Consider the following 16,372-nt stretch of genomic DNA (forward strand, 5'->3'; position numbering starts at 1 on the left):
TAAACAAAAAAATAGGTAACTGAGAGTTTGCAGCTTTAATATATGTGATATATAAATTGACGGAGGCACGCCTACCAGGATGTTACTCATTATAACTTTTTTATTACACATACCCGGAAGGCAAAAATCATGATCCGGATCATTAATGAACGGTAACTTAAAATTTGTCAACGCATCAATAGATAACATGAATAGGTCGGTAATAAAAGACTCCCTCATACCAGTTATATATAATTTAAATGAACATAAAATTAACAACACTATCTGTTTATGAGTCTGCATATCCTTAAACTATAAATTTTATCCATTTTCTAAGAATGTGGGGATGTATAAATGATATATCTCCAATCATCTAATACATATGTATATAAAATAGTATCACCATTTGTCAAGTGTGAATTTTCTATGATCTATGTAGAAATAATATAATGATTTTCCATGTTTGCATGTTTGAATAAATAATATTTTATAGTGTGCATGTATGTAAAATAATATCAACATTTGATCAAATGTTATTGTCCCACTGAACATAAATAATTTTTTTTTTTTTTTTTTTTGCATGATATCTAAATTTAACCCATTTTTTTACTGCATGAGCAGTTTGTGAAAAATGGCTGTTTTCATTGAAAAGCCTCCTGTTACAAGTTCAAATTGCTATGAAGCTATAAAAAAGGCTTCAATACAGTTCAAAATTGGCACAAATGTTGACTGGAACTTAAACTTCCTGTTACCATGGCAACGAGGGGACATCTCAAAACTGCCAAATATCACTATTTTCCGCTGATTTTTCCCCATCAGAACTGATTTCAAAGTGCTGCAACTTCTTAATGGATTGAGATAGAGTCAAAGGCTTTCCAGCGTTGGTTACACGTTACCTTCTGATCGATCTAAGGCCAATTTTAGCCATCTTTCAAGTCCAAAATCTTCTGAGTGATGAGGGGGGCTGCTGCCCCCCTTCAAACCCCCTAGCAGAAGGGGTCACACCCCCTCTAACACTCCCCTGATGTATCTTCTTGACAAGGTATGGCGCTTTTTAACAACCTTTTTCAAACGAAAACAGTCTAAATAGGGCATTTTTGCACCATTTGAGGCGGGCGAAAGTCGTGAAAAGACGTCTATATGAAGTAATGGGTTAAACATTAAAATTTTTGCACATGGGCAGGAGGAACGACGTTGATATTCACCGAGTTCATTTTGTATATTTCAAAAAGCCAGAGTGTCACTGTATCTGAATGAGAGACAATCCGTTGCTCGTAACAGATTGTGTTTTACTTATGATTATCTCCCTTGGTTTATTTTCACCAGATACTAAAATTTTATAGTAGACACGTCGTAGAAAATATATTCTTAAGGTATTATAAATTGTAGAATCTATAGAATACAATATATTAATATATATTATTTAATGTTAAAAAATCGGTTATACGGTTAAATACAGACATACACATAATTTTATTTGAAACAGCAGAGATTTGACCTTGAAAAATAACTAAATGTGCGTATGCATATAAAAAAAGATGATTAATCTGGATGCGATTTATAATTGAACGTGTATATGCGTGTATGCTATGGTATAATTTAAATTTCACATTAACTTTAAATGAACTCCACGAAGGTCCAAGAGCTCGGAAACATAACATTTGAATTTCTTGCATTATTATAAAATATACTCAGAAATAAATTGACAAATCACTCTGATTTGAGTGAAAAGCGTTGCAACGCTTTTCAGTTTTGGGTCATCTTTCACAATTAAAATATTACTCTGGAAAAACGGGGAGAGTGAATGATCTAAAATTTTACACACAAGTTATTGGTCTAGACAGGACATTAATATGGTAAAATTATTTCTATTCCAGTCATGTAGAAAAAAATGCGAGGCGTTTTGTTCGAAACCTCATGAAAAATAGTCTAAACATGTAGCATAAAATGCTTTAAAACGGATGAATTGTTCCAGATAGATATTAAAGTTTAAAGGTCGGTGACATTACAGGTCAGTGATATCAAACCTCCTGTAAACTCATGTAAAGACAGGGTTTGTTAACGCATCTCAAAAAGAAAATACATTATAATATTGCAAAAAGAATCGGCATTTATTCGAGATCGGCCTGATGACAAAACTCTAGTTACAGTTCCGATAGCTTTTCGTGCTTTGGGGTTTTTTTTTGTATTCTGTTTTATATTTACGTTTGCGTATTTATAACAATTGCATGTGACAGATTGTGCGGATTTATGCAGCACATAACAGAGTGGACTACTTTCTGTGTCTATGAGCGCAAGAAAACTGCAAAATGAATATAATTGAATAAACACTTAAATTAAAACATAAAACAAGTTTTATTTTGGATTGTATAATTAAATAAAACAGGACGCTTAGCAATTCGTGCGTACAATAGTAGGCCGACCTCGTTATCAGTACTTCCGTTATTGAATATTCACGACCTTGTAGTTAAAATATGTTGCTCGGGAAAACTATAGTTAAATTAGGACCTATGTCCAGTGGGGCTCTATTTCGGAGAAATTTTACTTATGGACCTCCGCTCAATCGTATCTCATTAAAGGTATACACTACTTTTCTTTTTGGACGCTTATTAATTATTAAAAGCAGAATAGCTGATATATAATTGATTAATCGCGGCAACAGATCTGTAGCATTGTAAATTATTTTAATTAGAGTTATTAACACAATATTTATTTTCTTAATATAATGGTGAAGTGTAGTTATAGTTTTGACTGATTAGTATTATCAATAAAACACTACGATTTTTGTTCGCAAACGATATATACATTGTGCAGACCTGCCTATTGCTTATCAGTTTCATCGAGGAAAATCTTTATTCATGTGCATGCTTTTTTTTTAAGTAGAGATTATTTAATTCAAAAAGGGAAAAAAAAGAACACTGGCTTTATTAAATATTTTTAAGATGTTTTATTTTCATTTAATCATAGTTGTTTTTTTATAGATTAACTATTTTCAAGGTCACTAGACATTAATGTCTGTACGTTTACTATAAATAGATGCTTATGTTAAAGTTTTGTTCCATTTTTTCGCGGAAAATATGCAACACATATTTGATGCATAATTTTTTTTGTGAAAACATCTTATAATTGCATTATTAATTGGTATATATTAAAAATCGGTCACTGATACAATTCGCGCGTCTGGCCTTGGACTTGTTCATGAACCGCGTCACGTAGGCCTATAGCAGGTATATTTGATAACGCTGGGGACTATAAATAGAAGTTTCGTCTGCACTTTAGTGTACTATAGCGTGATTTTTGTTGTTGTTTATCTTTTGGTTTAAAAGACATTACAAATGCAAACAAACCATGCAATGAACTTATTTCATATCGAACAGTTTATCCGTGCATTGTCAGATCACTTTGTTTTGTTCAAATGAACATGAAAGAAACTAAATGTTATTAACAATGAAAGAGTTTTTTTTCTGATTAATCCTCCGGGTATCTAAATGTATATCAAGAACACGTTTATGTACTGGTGATGCAATATATACATGTATGTTATTTTAAAACATGTATTAGCCGTATGTTCTGTTTATACATGCGTTGCTTTTTTCCATTAAGGTGTTGCTATTTTATTATTTAGTTATTATTATTTTATTATTTTTATCACTCATGAAACATTTATTTTTACCACAAATGATTATAAATCCTGTATTTATAGGGGAAAAAAAACTTAAATTTTCTGTTTATTTGATATTTTTTCTCATTTTTGACCTTACTATTAAATTGATAGACTTCTAAATTTTGTGCATATTCACCAGCTAAAAGTTCATATTTGTATAACATAATACTTGTGAAAAACAAATCAAATTTATTTGCAGCATTAATGTAAAAGGTCAGTAAAATAAAGATAGGTAATGCTAAATTTTATTTTTGATAAGACGCTGTACAGAATATTGAAGAGCGTTCTTGTATGTTTTCAGGAAAAGATAGCTTTATTTAGTGGTGCTATGGTTATTATCGCAGGACCTATGTTGTGGATTATGGGAAGTTTAAAGAGGTACCAAGGAAAAGAAGAATAGACAATGGCTAGATAGTATTCAATAGTGACAAGAAAAAATGTGTGTTATAAAAACAGCAAGAGTGTGTGCTGTTAACAGAGAATTATAAAAACAGCAAAAACGATGTAAAATTATGCCGAGATATTATTTGAATTTCCAATCAATATTTTATCAGTCATATTTGCAACTTATTAAATCTTTTATTGACAAATATTTGATTTATTTTTATTCATTTATTTGCAAAATACAGTACATCAAAAACTGGCGTCGCTATTTCGTTAAAATAGATGAAAAGTATCATACATTTTTAGCTTTGATATATTGTGACTAAGTCTGGTGTAATGGATAGGAAGTAAAACATAGATTATAAACAAGTGTTTAGATCCATGAAACAGGACATACTGTAATTAACGTTGAAATTAACTAATTACATGTAATAATAAAACTATTTGGAAATTTATTTTGAAAAAAAAAACACCAAAAAAAAAGGAGTGTATTTAGAGTTGTTTGATTTGAATGATACAGATGTATAATTATGATACAAACAATTCCCTAAGAAAGTGCGTAATGGATTTTAAATTTGAGTTTAAACGGTAGCGCAGGCTGACCTGGCTCTACACTGGTAGCTTCCGGTTCCAGCACTTACCGAACAGTTCACTATATATAATAGCCCATACAATATAGAACTGTCGGCTGTTTGTCTGTCCGTTGCAAATCATGTCCGGACTACTCCTCAAAAACTGCTGGTGCAATTCCATCCAAACATTACAGGAATTATCAGTACCAAGTTTAGTTGTGCATATCGTCAGCATTTTCCAGCGCAATGGTTTTTGTCAAAGTAATGACTCTATTTGATTTTTAAAGTTTGTCCAAACTGCCTTTCTTATACTTCTAAGACAATTTTAATGAAACTTTACAGAATTGATCGGTACCATAAGTACTTGAGCATAACGGGCTTTTCGATTGAATGATTTTTGGCCGAGCTTGGGTTTTTGAACTAGAATGCGTTTTGGCTCTGAAATGATATTTGTGTCGTCTGCTACACAGTTGCTGGTACATGCTATAATGTAGCCACGACTTATAGTGATCACTTCTTCGCCGTCTTTGTATATGTCTGTCTGTTTGTCTGTCACAAAACTTGTCTTATAAAACTTGTCTTAACTACACCTCAAAACTGTTGGTGCAATTTCATCCACACTGCACAATAATAATCAGTATCAAGTCTAATTGTGCATATCGTTGGCATTTTCCAGTTCCATTATTTTTTGTCAGAGTTATAGCCCTTTAATGATATTATTTTTACTATTTGTCTCATACTACTAATGCAAAATGAAATGTTACGTGTGTGTTTGGTTTGTTTTCCCTCGCCTCGGAATGAACCATATGTGCGAGCATTAAAATGTTACAGGTTTGATCTGGTAGGGGATTGATCGGTACCTCAAGTACTTGTGCGTATTTAACGAGTTTTTCGTTTGAATGATTTAGGCTAAGCTATGGTCCTTAAATGGCATTTTGGTCTGTTAATGAATTCTGTGTCGCCTTCAACACATTAGCTGCAACATGCTGCAAAGTAGCCTCGACATTCAGGAAACAAGCTGTCCAATCATCCGTCAATACAACTGCTTAGCTGGCTATGTAATCACTGATCACTCTTGTATATGTACCAATGTTTTTAGTTTTGACCTCGCCATCACCTTGAACTTAACAAATAACTTTAGTTCTCTTGTCTTATTTTACAAAACAAATTACCCGTTGTTAGTCCGAAGATTTTATCTTAACGAACCTGTTAAGGTATTTTAAGTTGGTTCATTAAAAAGACATCGATATTTGATTGATAACTAATTCTATACATTCGCAATTTAAAGTTTAAAAATTAGACTACGAACATAGAGGTGTTTTATTAGTTTTTTTATAGCTCAGGAATTGCAGAAAAAAGGTAAATCTAACGAACTAACTTGATTCAACTTGAAAATCTCAAGTCATGGGATATTTATGATTTGTGGTGAATATCAAACACAAAATTAATGTGTATTGAGGTTGTATTCGGACCGTCCGTCTGTACATACATACCTCGTGCGGCATAACTTATGTTGATCATGTGTAATGTTAGAGCAATATTCAAAACTACATCTAGTAGTTTGTACGTTTCTGAAATAAAGTGTCATCAAAAGATATAATTACAACACAGGTTCATATACATAAACTTAAATAAAACTTAATGACAATGCATGTTAACCAGCTTATATAATTAAAGTTTTGGCAATTTAATCCTGGTAGGATTTTAAACCGTTGCAATGTTCTATTTTGCAAAGACCAATTTTACAATGCGCAATAAAAAGCCATATATTCATACATTATAATACCTATTCTGGAACTTGTTGTTGTTTTTTTTTGAATGTGTAGGTAATGAACGGAAACTGATGATGACAATACGGGTAAAAAACTACATAAAATGGCTGGGGCATTAAAATAAAGGATTTGTTACAGTCATGGCGGCGTTCCCGTTTCCGTTGCTGTCCCCAAACTTTAACCTGGATACTAACTTATTAAGTTTTTTTGAACTTATTTTGGTAATGTTTTTACTCATTTTAAATAACATGGTGTAAGAATACTATTTAATATTCATTCGGATTAAAAATGTTGTCATTTCAATGCCGTAATTAAATATAATACAAAATGACAAGACAGCGTTTTTAAATTGGTTCATATCCGTGTAGACAATTTTGCAAGCACTTTGCTGTTTGCATTAAAATATATACTGCAAAAATGAAAAAAAAATAAATACATCTTTTTTATGAGAAGATTATTTTTTTCTGAACGTCAGGCCTAATGCAACATGAAGCTAAAAGGGTTAAAGTGTGTTTGCACAAGAAAATCTCATACGGATAGCAACTATATATAACAGTGTGACGTAGAGCATACACAAGCTGAATTACATGTAAAAATTCACATACGAATTTAGTGTTTTCCGTTTAAAACCGTAATTTATGAACACTATTTGATGACATTTAGAAAGGTTAATGAAATTGTAGAATGCTTGGTTTTTAGGCTGACAGCAAAATAATTTTTACATATTTATTAAATGCAGCTTTAAAGCTAGTGTGACAGAGCCATATACTCCATATTAATTCTGGTAAACTACACGACAGAACCGATTCAGGATTGAATACATTTTTGTATTTAAATGAATGCTATAATGTATTCATAATTGAGAGGTCAATAAAATCAGACTACATGTATATATCTCCAGCACATATGGAGCTCGTATAATTTTGACAATTCCTTCGTTTTTAGCCAAATATCAATACATTGTCAAAAAGGGTTTGTTTGAATGTTAACTCAGTGGTATGATTTTGTAAAATATCTGTATTTTGAATCCATTTAGTGACATTTTCTTCATACACATTGCATGTTTTGGAAACACCAGAAACCACGAAGGGAAAACTATTTCAACAAAGACTGCAAAAAAGCTAAAACAAAACTGGGTATTATATGGAGGAAAGACAAGGGTAGAATCACATTTCGATTTTCTTTAAAAACTAAACCCTGTGATTGACCTATTTTCTCTTTCACAGCACATCTGGATCAGTGGAAATTCGCATATACTTATTACCGATGCTCAATTTTGAGATCCATATGGGGTTCCATTCCCCGTAATATTGTACCATTAGCATTCTCACTTGGCACTTAAATTAGTTGGTATTTATAAAATGATGGTGATGTGTCAAGTTAATAAATTATTAATGTCAATGGTGCAATGGTGTAATGTTAATATTAAAATGAAAATTCAATTTATATGATAGCACTGTTCCGACTTTAAGTATACATTTTTTGATCATTAGTATAACTGCTGGAGACACAGACATAAAAACTTTTGTAAGTTAATTTTACTTCCTCCATACAAACAAAATAGGTATAAACAAGAAAGATAACATGTGTTAAGATGAATAACTACTTTATTCATAAAATAAATATAGATTAATATTTACATAAGATTTAATAATATAGATATAACAAGAGAGGCCATGATGGAAGGGTTTTCTCATTGCTCACCTGTGTACAATACTAATATATATACTTTTTGTGTAATGTTCAGTAGAATACAAGCAATAAAACTACATGTTTATACTGACTGTTCTTTTTATCGCTAAGCAAGTGATCTAGTCCATTAAGGTCACGTATTCTAACCTGACCACCCAATCATCAACTGTGATATCATTTAAGTATAAAACATTCAGACAAAGTTGTATTAATATCCAATTCTAAGTATGACTTCTACACTGTTTACAAAGCTTTCTTGTGCTTCAACCTGCTGTCCCGAGTTTGACATACAGAAAAATCTACAATCAACCATCAATGTTTGAATTTGACCACAGGGTCTTCAGAACCAACTTTCAATATGATAAGAAAAAATGCAGTCAAAATTTTTCTTTAATTTGACCTAGTAGTGACCTAGCTATTTAAATCCAGATGACCCATTTTAAAAGTCTCCAACAAATCATAAAGACACATATTCTGATAAAGTTTCATAAGGATCAAATCAGAAGCCAGTGTAAACAAGCTAAATTGTACACATGTACACATTTTCTCACTTTAAAAAGCAAGACCAACATCATGGCTTTTTATACAACAATGCCAATACCAGTAACTATTAAACTATGTAATGTTGTGTGATATTACTTATATTACACATAACATAGATAACAAATATCATATGATAACAAGAGCTGTCGGTAGGACAGCAACGCTCGACTATTCTTAGTGCTTGATAGTAAAAAAAATGCTTGATACAGTTACCTCCTCCTGTTTACAGGTTGGGGTCATGATGGTGAACAAGTGTGCAAAGTTTCAAAGCCATATGTCTATGGACTTTGAAAATATTTGAACTATTACAAAAACTTTAACGTAAATTCTAAGTAGAAAAAGGGGCATAATTCTGTCAAAATGCTTGATAGAGTTACCTTCTCCTGTCTACAGGTTGGGGTCATGATGGTGAACAAGTGTGCAAAGTTTCAAAGCCATATGTCTATGGACTTTGAAAATATTTGAATTATTACAAATACTTTAACGTAAATTCTAAGTCGAAAAAGGGGCATAATTCTGTCAAAATGCTTGATAGAGTTACCTTCTCCTGTCTACAGGTTGGGTCATGATGGTGAACAAGTGTGCAAAGTTTCAAAGCCATATGTCAATCGACTTTGAAAATATTTGAACTATTACAAAAACTTTAACGTAAATTCTAACTTGAAAAAGGGGCATAATTCTGTCAAAATGCTTGATAGAGTTACCTCCTCCTGTCTACAGGTTGGGGTCATGATGGTGAACAAGTGTGCAAAGTTTCAAAGCCATATGTCAATCGACTTTGAAAATATTTGAACTATTACAAAAACTTTAACGTAAATTCTAACTCGAAAAAGGGGCATAATTCTGTCAAAATGCTTGATAGAGTTACCTCCTCCTGTCTACAGGTTGGGGTCATGATGGTGAACAAGTGTGCAAAGTTTCAAAGCCATATGTCAATCGACTTTGAAAATATTTGAACTATTACAAAAACTTTAACGTAAATTCTAACTTGAAAAAGGGGCATAATTCTGTCAAAATGCTTGATAGAGTTACCTCCTCCTGTCTACATGTTGGGGTCATGATGGTGAACAAGTGTGCAAAGTTTCAAAGCCATATGTCAATGTACTTTGAAAATATTTGAACTATTACAAAAACTTTAATGTAAATTCTAAGTCGAAAAAGGGGCATAATTCTGTCAAAATACTTGATAGAGTTACCTTCTCCTGTCTACAGGTTGGGGTCATGATGGTGAACAAGTGTGCAAAGTTTCAAAGCCATATGTCAATGGACTTTGAAAATATTTGAACTGTTACAAAAACTTTAACATAAGTGGTTACGCCGACGCCGACGCGGACGCCGACGCTCGGGTGACTGCAATAGCTCTACTTATTCTTATCGAATAGTCGAGCTAAAAATCATAAAAAATCATCAATTTCTTGGCTTTGAGTTTATCATAATAAAGTTCTTTTGAAACTATGAGAAACATTTTCAACTAGCAAAATAAGAAAACAATGAAAAAAAAAGGTAATTATTCAAAGAAGAAATGAGCTTATTTTTAAGTAATAACTAATGCCAAAATGTCAATAATGTGCATGTTTTAGTAAACAATAAACCCCTCTAAATGACGCATTAAACATAGTTCCCTAACAATATACTAGTAATTTTTTAAAACTTTAGAAAACAATCCAATTATATCTAATGGCAATAAACACTGTTTATGTCACCTACAAGTATTTCAAATTCTGAGATGTTAATGGTCATTTTATATGTAAAAGATCTAAACAAATTTTAAGAAAAGTGATAATTTAAATAATCTATGTTTAATAAGTCACAAAACATCTGCTCTTAAAATCATCATAAATCTGTATGATACATGTGTTTTATATATAATATACAGGCCTCGAACTAATGTTTGGCAGTAAATGGTTTATATAACAAAAAAATCAGTTACACAAACGAATAACATGTAATAAACAGATACAGGCAAATGGGGAAACAATGACGACTGAGTATTAAGTATAAAAGAGAAACAAACAAAAAATATATTTAAAGCACAAGCTAAATGGGGAAAAAATGCATTTACTAAAGATTTGGATAGGGGAAATTGTGACAAGCAGGAATGTCTCAATGACAACAAACAGAATGATGGCATAATGGGAATGTTTTTAAAGTAACAACTTAAAGTATTAATATTTTAATATAATGGCAGGATGCCATGTGTGGTAAGGGGCTTTAAACTAAATTATGTACAATGTACTCAATATGACTTAACTAACTACATGTATAAGTGAAAAATTAAAAAAACTCACAAGTGAAACTTTTCTATAACCTTTCATTTTTCAACAAGAAGGCCACTTATACAAACAAAAGAACCGACTTCCATGCCCTGTCTCTCATACAAACAAGAGGGCTGACTGTCATGCCCTGTCTCTCATACAAAAAAGGGGGCCGACTGTCATGCCCTGTATCTCTCATACAAACAAGAGGGCCGACTGTCATGCCCTGTATCGCTCATACAAACAAGAGAGCCGACTGTCATGCCCTGTATCGCTTATACAAACAAGAGGGCCGACTGTCATGCCCTGTATCGATCATAAAAACAAGAGGGCCGACTGTCACCTGTATCTATCATAGAAACAAGAGGGCCGACTGTCATGCCCTGTATCGCTCATACAAACAAGAGGGCTGACTGTCATGCCCTGTATCGCTCATACGAACAAGAGGGCCGACTGTCATGCCCTGTATCACTCATATAAACAAGAGGGCCGACTGTCATGCCCTGTATCGCTCATATGAACAAGAGGGCTGACTGTCATGCCCTGTCTCTCATACAAACAAAAGAACCGACTTCCATGCCCTGTCTCTCATACAAACAAGAGGGCTGACTGTCATGCCTGTATCTCTCATACAAACAAGAGGGCCGACTGTCATGCCCTGTCTCTCATACAAACAAGAGGGCTGACTGTCATGCCCTGTCTCTCATACAAACAAAAGAACCGACTTCCATGCCCTGTCTCTCATACAAACAAGAGGGCTGACTGTCATGCCCTGTCTCTCATACAAACAAAAGAACCGACTTCCATGCCCTGTTTCTCATACAAACAAGAGGGCTGACTGTCATGCCCTGTATCTCTCAAACAAGCAAGAGGGCCGACTGCCATGCCCTTTATTGCTCATACAAACAAGAGGCTGACTGTCATGCCCTGTATCTCTCATACAAACAAGAGGGCTGACTGTTCATGCCCTGTCTCGCTCATACAAACAAGAGGGCCGACTGCCATGCCCTATATTGCTCATACAAACAAGAGGGCCGACTGCCATGCCCTGTATCGCTCATACAAACAAGAGGGCCGACTGTCATGCCCTGTCTCTCATACAAAAAAGAGGGCCGACTGTCATGCCCTGTATCGCTCATACAAACAAGAGGGCCGACTGTCATGCCCTGTATCTCTCATACAAACAACAGACGACTGTCATGTGTATCTGTATCGCTTATTTTAGCAATCTTTATAAATTGGTAGAGGAAGGAACAGGTTTTCATTATTTAGCGACAGGCCATTTCACAAGATATTCTGACAGGAATAAATTCTTTGAATAGCTTCCTCTGACAGTATTTTGAGCAAGATCTTGTTTTTTAACAAAAATTCATGACAGACACAGGGTGTTTAGAGAGAAACAAAAACATTACAATGAATTCATACATAAAAAAAAACAAAAACAATATGGGTGGGGTTATGGGAGGTAATCACTACATGTTGTAAGTAACAATAATATACATGCATTATAACAGATATAGTATATCACAGCAAGCAGATAAATACCATTATCATACATTTACAATTATCAATATCAAATGTAAAAATAATTTTTTTTTTTAATATTAATATTATATAGATATAACAATGACTTTGTTAGTAATATGTATTATGTAACAAGTAATAAAACACAACTATAGGACCATCAGCCACTAAATTGCTCACATAAGAGGAAACAGTTTTAGAGGATTTATTTTTTTGTCCAGTAAACTGAGACAAGATTATTGGCTAATTTACTGCATGTTGTAAATGACCAGCTGTGGATCAGTCCTGCAGAAATTCAACAATAATCAGTACAGGGTTTTTCAACAAAGACTGTTGTAAGTTCAATCTTATCTTACAATGAAATCTGGGTCTGCCTAAAATACGAAAGTGAGACTTTTGATGAAAGTGACTTTTAGAACTTAAATTGTACCGTTTTAATAGAATTTGACAGTAAAATTGCTGTTTTTAGATGTTTATTATTAGCAACTTATTATAAATATTATAATAAATAACCATAATCATGATTTAATCGCCATTGATTGGCCTAATTTCTACAAGTTCAGCGATCTTCCTTTCGCTTGCATAAAAAAATACTTGTAAAGTATTAAATATAGAGTTTAAATTGAAAATGTACTAAATTTGCAGTTTGTAGACGTGTATTATAAGAAATTAATAGATCTATTATTTATTTTCTGATGATTTATAGTCACTATCGTATTTTTCAAAGTGAGCGAAAGGAAGATCTCAGAACTTGTGTAAAGAAATTATGCAAATAAATGGCGATTAAATCATCATAGTGATTATTTTTGAAATACAATTCAAATTTTAAAATTCAAATTTTAAAAGTCACTTTCGTCAAAATCTCACTTTCGTATTTTAGGTATACCGATCAGTCTTAGCTGTGACAGGATGTACGACCCTTGATAAAACAACATATAGATGTTTGTTATTTAGCTGCCATCTTTGTTGCCAGCCTAATAGACATGATTAAGTTTTATTATTTTGTACAGTGACACAAAGTGTAAATAGGTTTTTACATATCACAATTGATTGCCAGGTTAACAAAAACCTCTGACCTTTGACCTAAAAGTGTCACCTTGACCTTGGAGCTAGGGATCTTGGTATTTTGTATGACACCTAGTCTCATTATGCTACAGATTTGTGTCCATTTATTTTGAAAATCCCTAGATGCATGACAGAGTTATGGGCCAGACAAGGATTTTGAACACACACACACATGACAGATGTACATGTAATACTATATGCCGGGAGACGCTCAAAATCCCCTTGATCATAATCCCCTTGGTTGATAAACGACATAGTGATCGAAATCCCCTCAACAGAAATGACAGGGTTATCATAATCCCCTTGGCAAAAATAAAGGGGTGGTCATAATCCCCTCAGTGGGTAGTCAAAATCCCCTCAAATAATGTGAAATGGTTGGGAAATTTCTTTTCTTATTTTTCTTTTTAGTTCAATGAATTTAAGAACCAACTGCTTCAAGAATTGCTGAAAAAAAAAGAGAAAAGCATACAAACAATTAAAAGGTGTATGTTTGTCACAGCCAGTTAATAATGACACCTTTATTGATGTTATTATTGCTGAGAAAATTGTAAAATACAAACAAATAAATGATAGTTGATTATAATTAATCATTGCAATTATAGTTATATGTAACAAACAATCAATTAATCTTTGCAATGATAAACACCTTTAAAGGCAAATTTGTTGCACACTAGCTTTAGATCTTTCCAGATAAAATGAGGCTATTAATTGCAGTTTGCTATCTAAAATTACTTCATCTTTGTTTTACTTAACTGCAAACTGTTATTTTGTTGGGTATATAATATGATGGCTCTCTGCAATAGACATGAATACCCAAAATGGAATTCATTACAAGTAACAAAGGTTAAAGTATACTCCATACTCTTTCCTCTACTCAATGTAACTGCTGTTTGCAACATTTCTTTATGTAACACAATAGTTTAGCTGGAGTGACAAAAGATCAAAGGAAAAAGAATTTTGAGTAAAGGGGGTTGTTTTTCACAAGTTGAGGGGATTTTGACCACCCCATCATTTTTGCCAAGGGGATTTTGACTATCCATCAAGGGGATTATGAACACCCGGTCATTTCTGTTGAGGGGATTTCGATCACTATGTCGTTTATCAACCAAGGGGATTATGATCAAGGGGATTTTGATATACACTCCTATATGCCACCCTTACAATTAACATGGTGGGGGCATAAAAAACTTCTGATATGACCATCCCCAAACGCATACTTCTTTCCTTCACTATTCCATATGCATTAAGTAATAAACAATACTCAACAATACATAAATTTTCATAATAACTTAATCTATCATTCAAGTTACAAAAATGTAAACAGTAACTTATCACAAAGTGCAATTTTAACAAAAAAGGGAATGGCACAATCTTTATGATATTAATTCCTCCGAAACTTAAAAAGATATGACACTTATAATCTCATATACAAACATAAATTATCATTTACAATGTATAATTGATAAAAATAAACAATCACCTACTAGTATTAGAACATAATGTTGGGATTTTTTTACATTTTGCCAGTTTTCTTTTATTAACTTCTTTGTTGGCTATCCATGTAAGAAGTGAACTCAACTTAAATGCTATTAAATATGGCATTGTGCAGTATGATGACATTTTGTAAGATGCATTTACTCATTTGTTAAAGAGCAGCAGTAATAATGATAACTACCATCAGTTTCACTTTAACCCACTGTTTGTATAATGGATTTTCCTTGCTTTGAATTTGGAAGAGTCCATTTGCATTTTAAGTGATTTTGAGCTACGTACAGACTGTACTGGCAGGCACTATACTAGTGGCATTGACTGATTATTTTTAATTCCAGCAGATTAAGGGTTATAAAGGCCAGCTTTCATAGATCAGATGTAACCCTGTACTTGCTGTGGCTCAATTAAAACATTTCAATATTAGAATTCCTTTAATTAAGACATAATAGACACTACCAAATATAAAAACAAGAGGAAAGGGCTAGTACACGAAATTAGCAAAGATTAAAATGATAATAACTGAATGTTTATAAACCTGTTTTGTTTAATCCCTATTTAATTATATGGACAAAAAATGAATAAAAGCTGGGGAAAAACAACAACAACAAAACAAAAACAAGACTCCTTATTCAAATAGTTAACTTATTTTCCGAAAACAAAAAACTACTGGCATGTTCAAAGGGACATAACCTTTTCTATGCATAGCCGGTAAGGGAAAACTAACTTACATTTCATCAACAAAAATCATATATTACATAGGCGAATCAATAGACCTTACTTGTGTATTATTTTATTGTATTACAATGCAGATAAACATGAAAAAAAGCAATTATTTTGTTTTGATGGAAAACCTACTATTATGACACATGTTCTGAAAGTTAGATTCAATGAAATATATTTACATGTATGTCAATCTTCCTTCTGTGACAAAGATCTAAAATTTACAAAAATAAAGGAATAAATAAATACCTGATAAAAAAAAATCAACTAGATTTTACAACAAGGCACAAAAATATTCTATATGATACTTAGCTGACTGGTCCATTTGAAAACAACAACAACAAAAAAACTTAAGTTTCAGAGTTACCTATCTTCTATCTCAGAGCAGCCACTTAACAAGTGCAATAAAATCATAAAAAATGGATAAATAATAACAAAAAAGTAACATTTTGCAAAATTCATAATACATTTACATGTTCTTTGAATATAGGAATATATTAAAATAGTATGACAGACTTAAAACAGATGGATTTGTAATGGATGATATTTAAATGAAAGATCTCCTACTGAAAATTACCATACTCTTACTTTGATGAAAAATGCATTTTTGAGTTCCCACTTAAAACTTTTAAGTTAAGTTGCTTTAATTTGGCTTTGACCTCTAAATTGACAAATAGAAAGAAATAATGAGACTCTGCATTCACATCTGGG

The 16,372-nt window shown here is 32.5% G+C and overlaps 1 long non-coding RNA gene across 1 annotated transcript; it reads left to right on the forward strand.

Annotated features, from left to right (window-relative positions):
- The first annotated feature begins 1,770 nt into the window (after positions 1–1,770).
- On the forward strand, positions 1,771–4,233 carry LOC132718596 (uncharacterized). The gene is made up of 2 exons (XR_009624113.1): positions 1,771–2,558; positions 3,945–4,233. It is a non-coding gene; the product is annotated as an uncharacterized LOC132718596 (long non-coding RNA).
- Positions 4,234–16,372: the final 12,139 nt, after the last annotated feature.

Source organism: Ruditapes philippinarum, unplaced genomic scaffold (genome assembly GCF_026571515.1).
Source record: "Ruditapes philippinarum isolate M1 unplaced genomic scaffold, ASM2657151v2 ctg7611_1_1_1_1, whole genome shotgun sequence".
Lineage (NCBI taxonomy): Eukaryota > Metazoa > Mollusca > Bivalvia > Venerida > Veneridae > Ruditapes > Ruditapes philippinarum.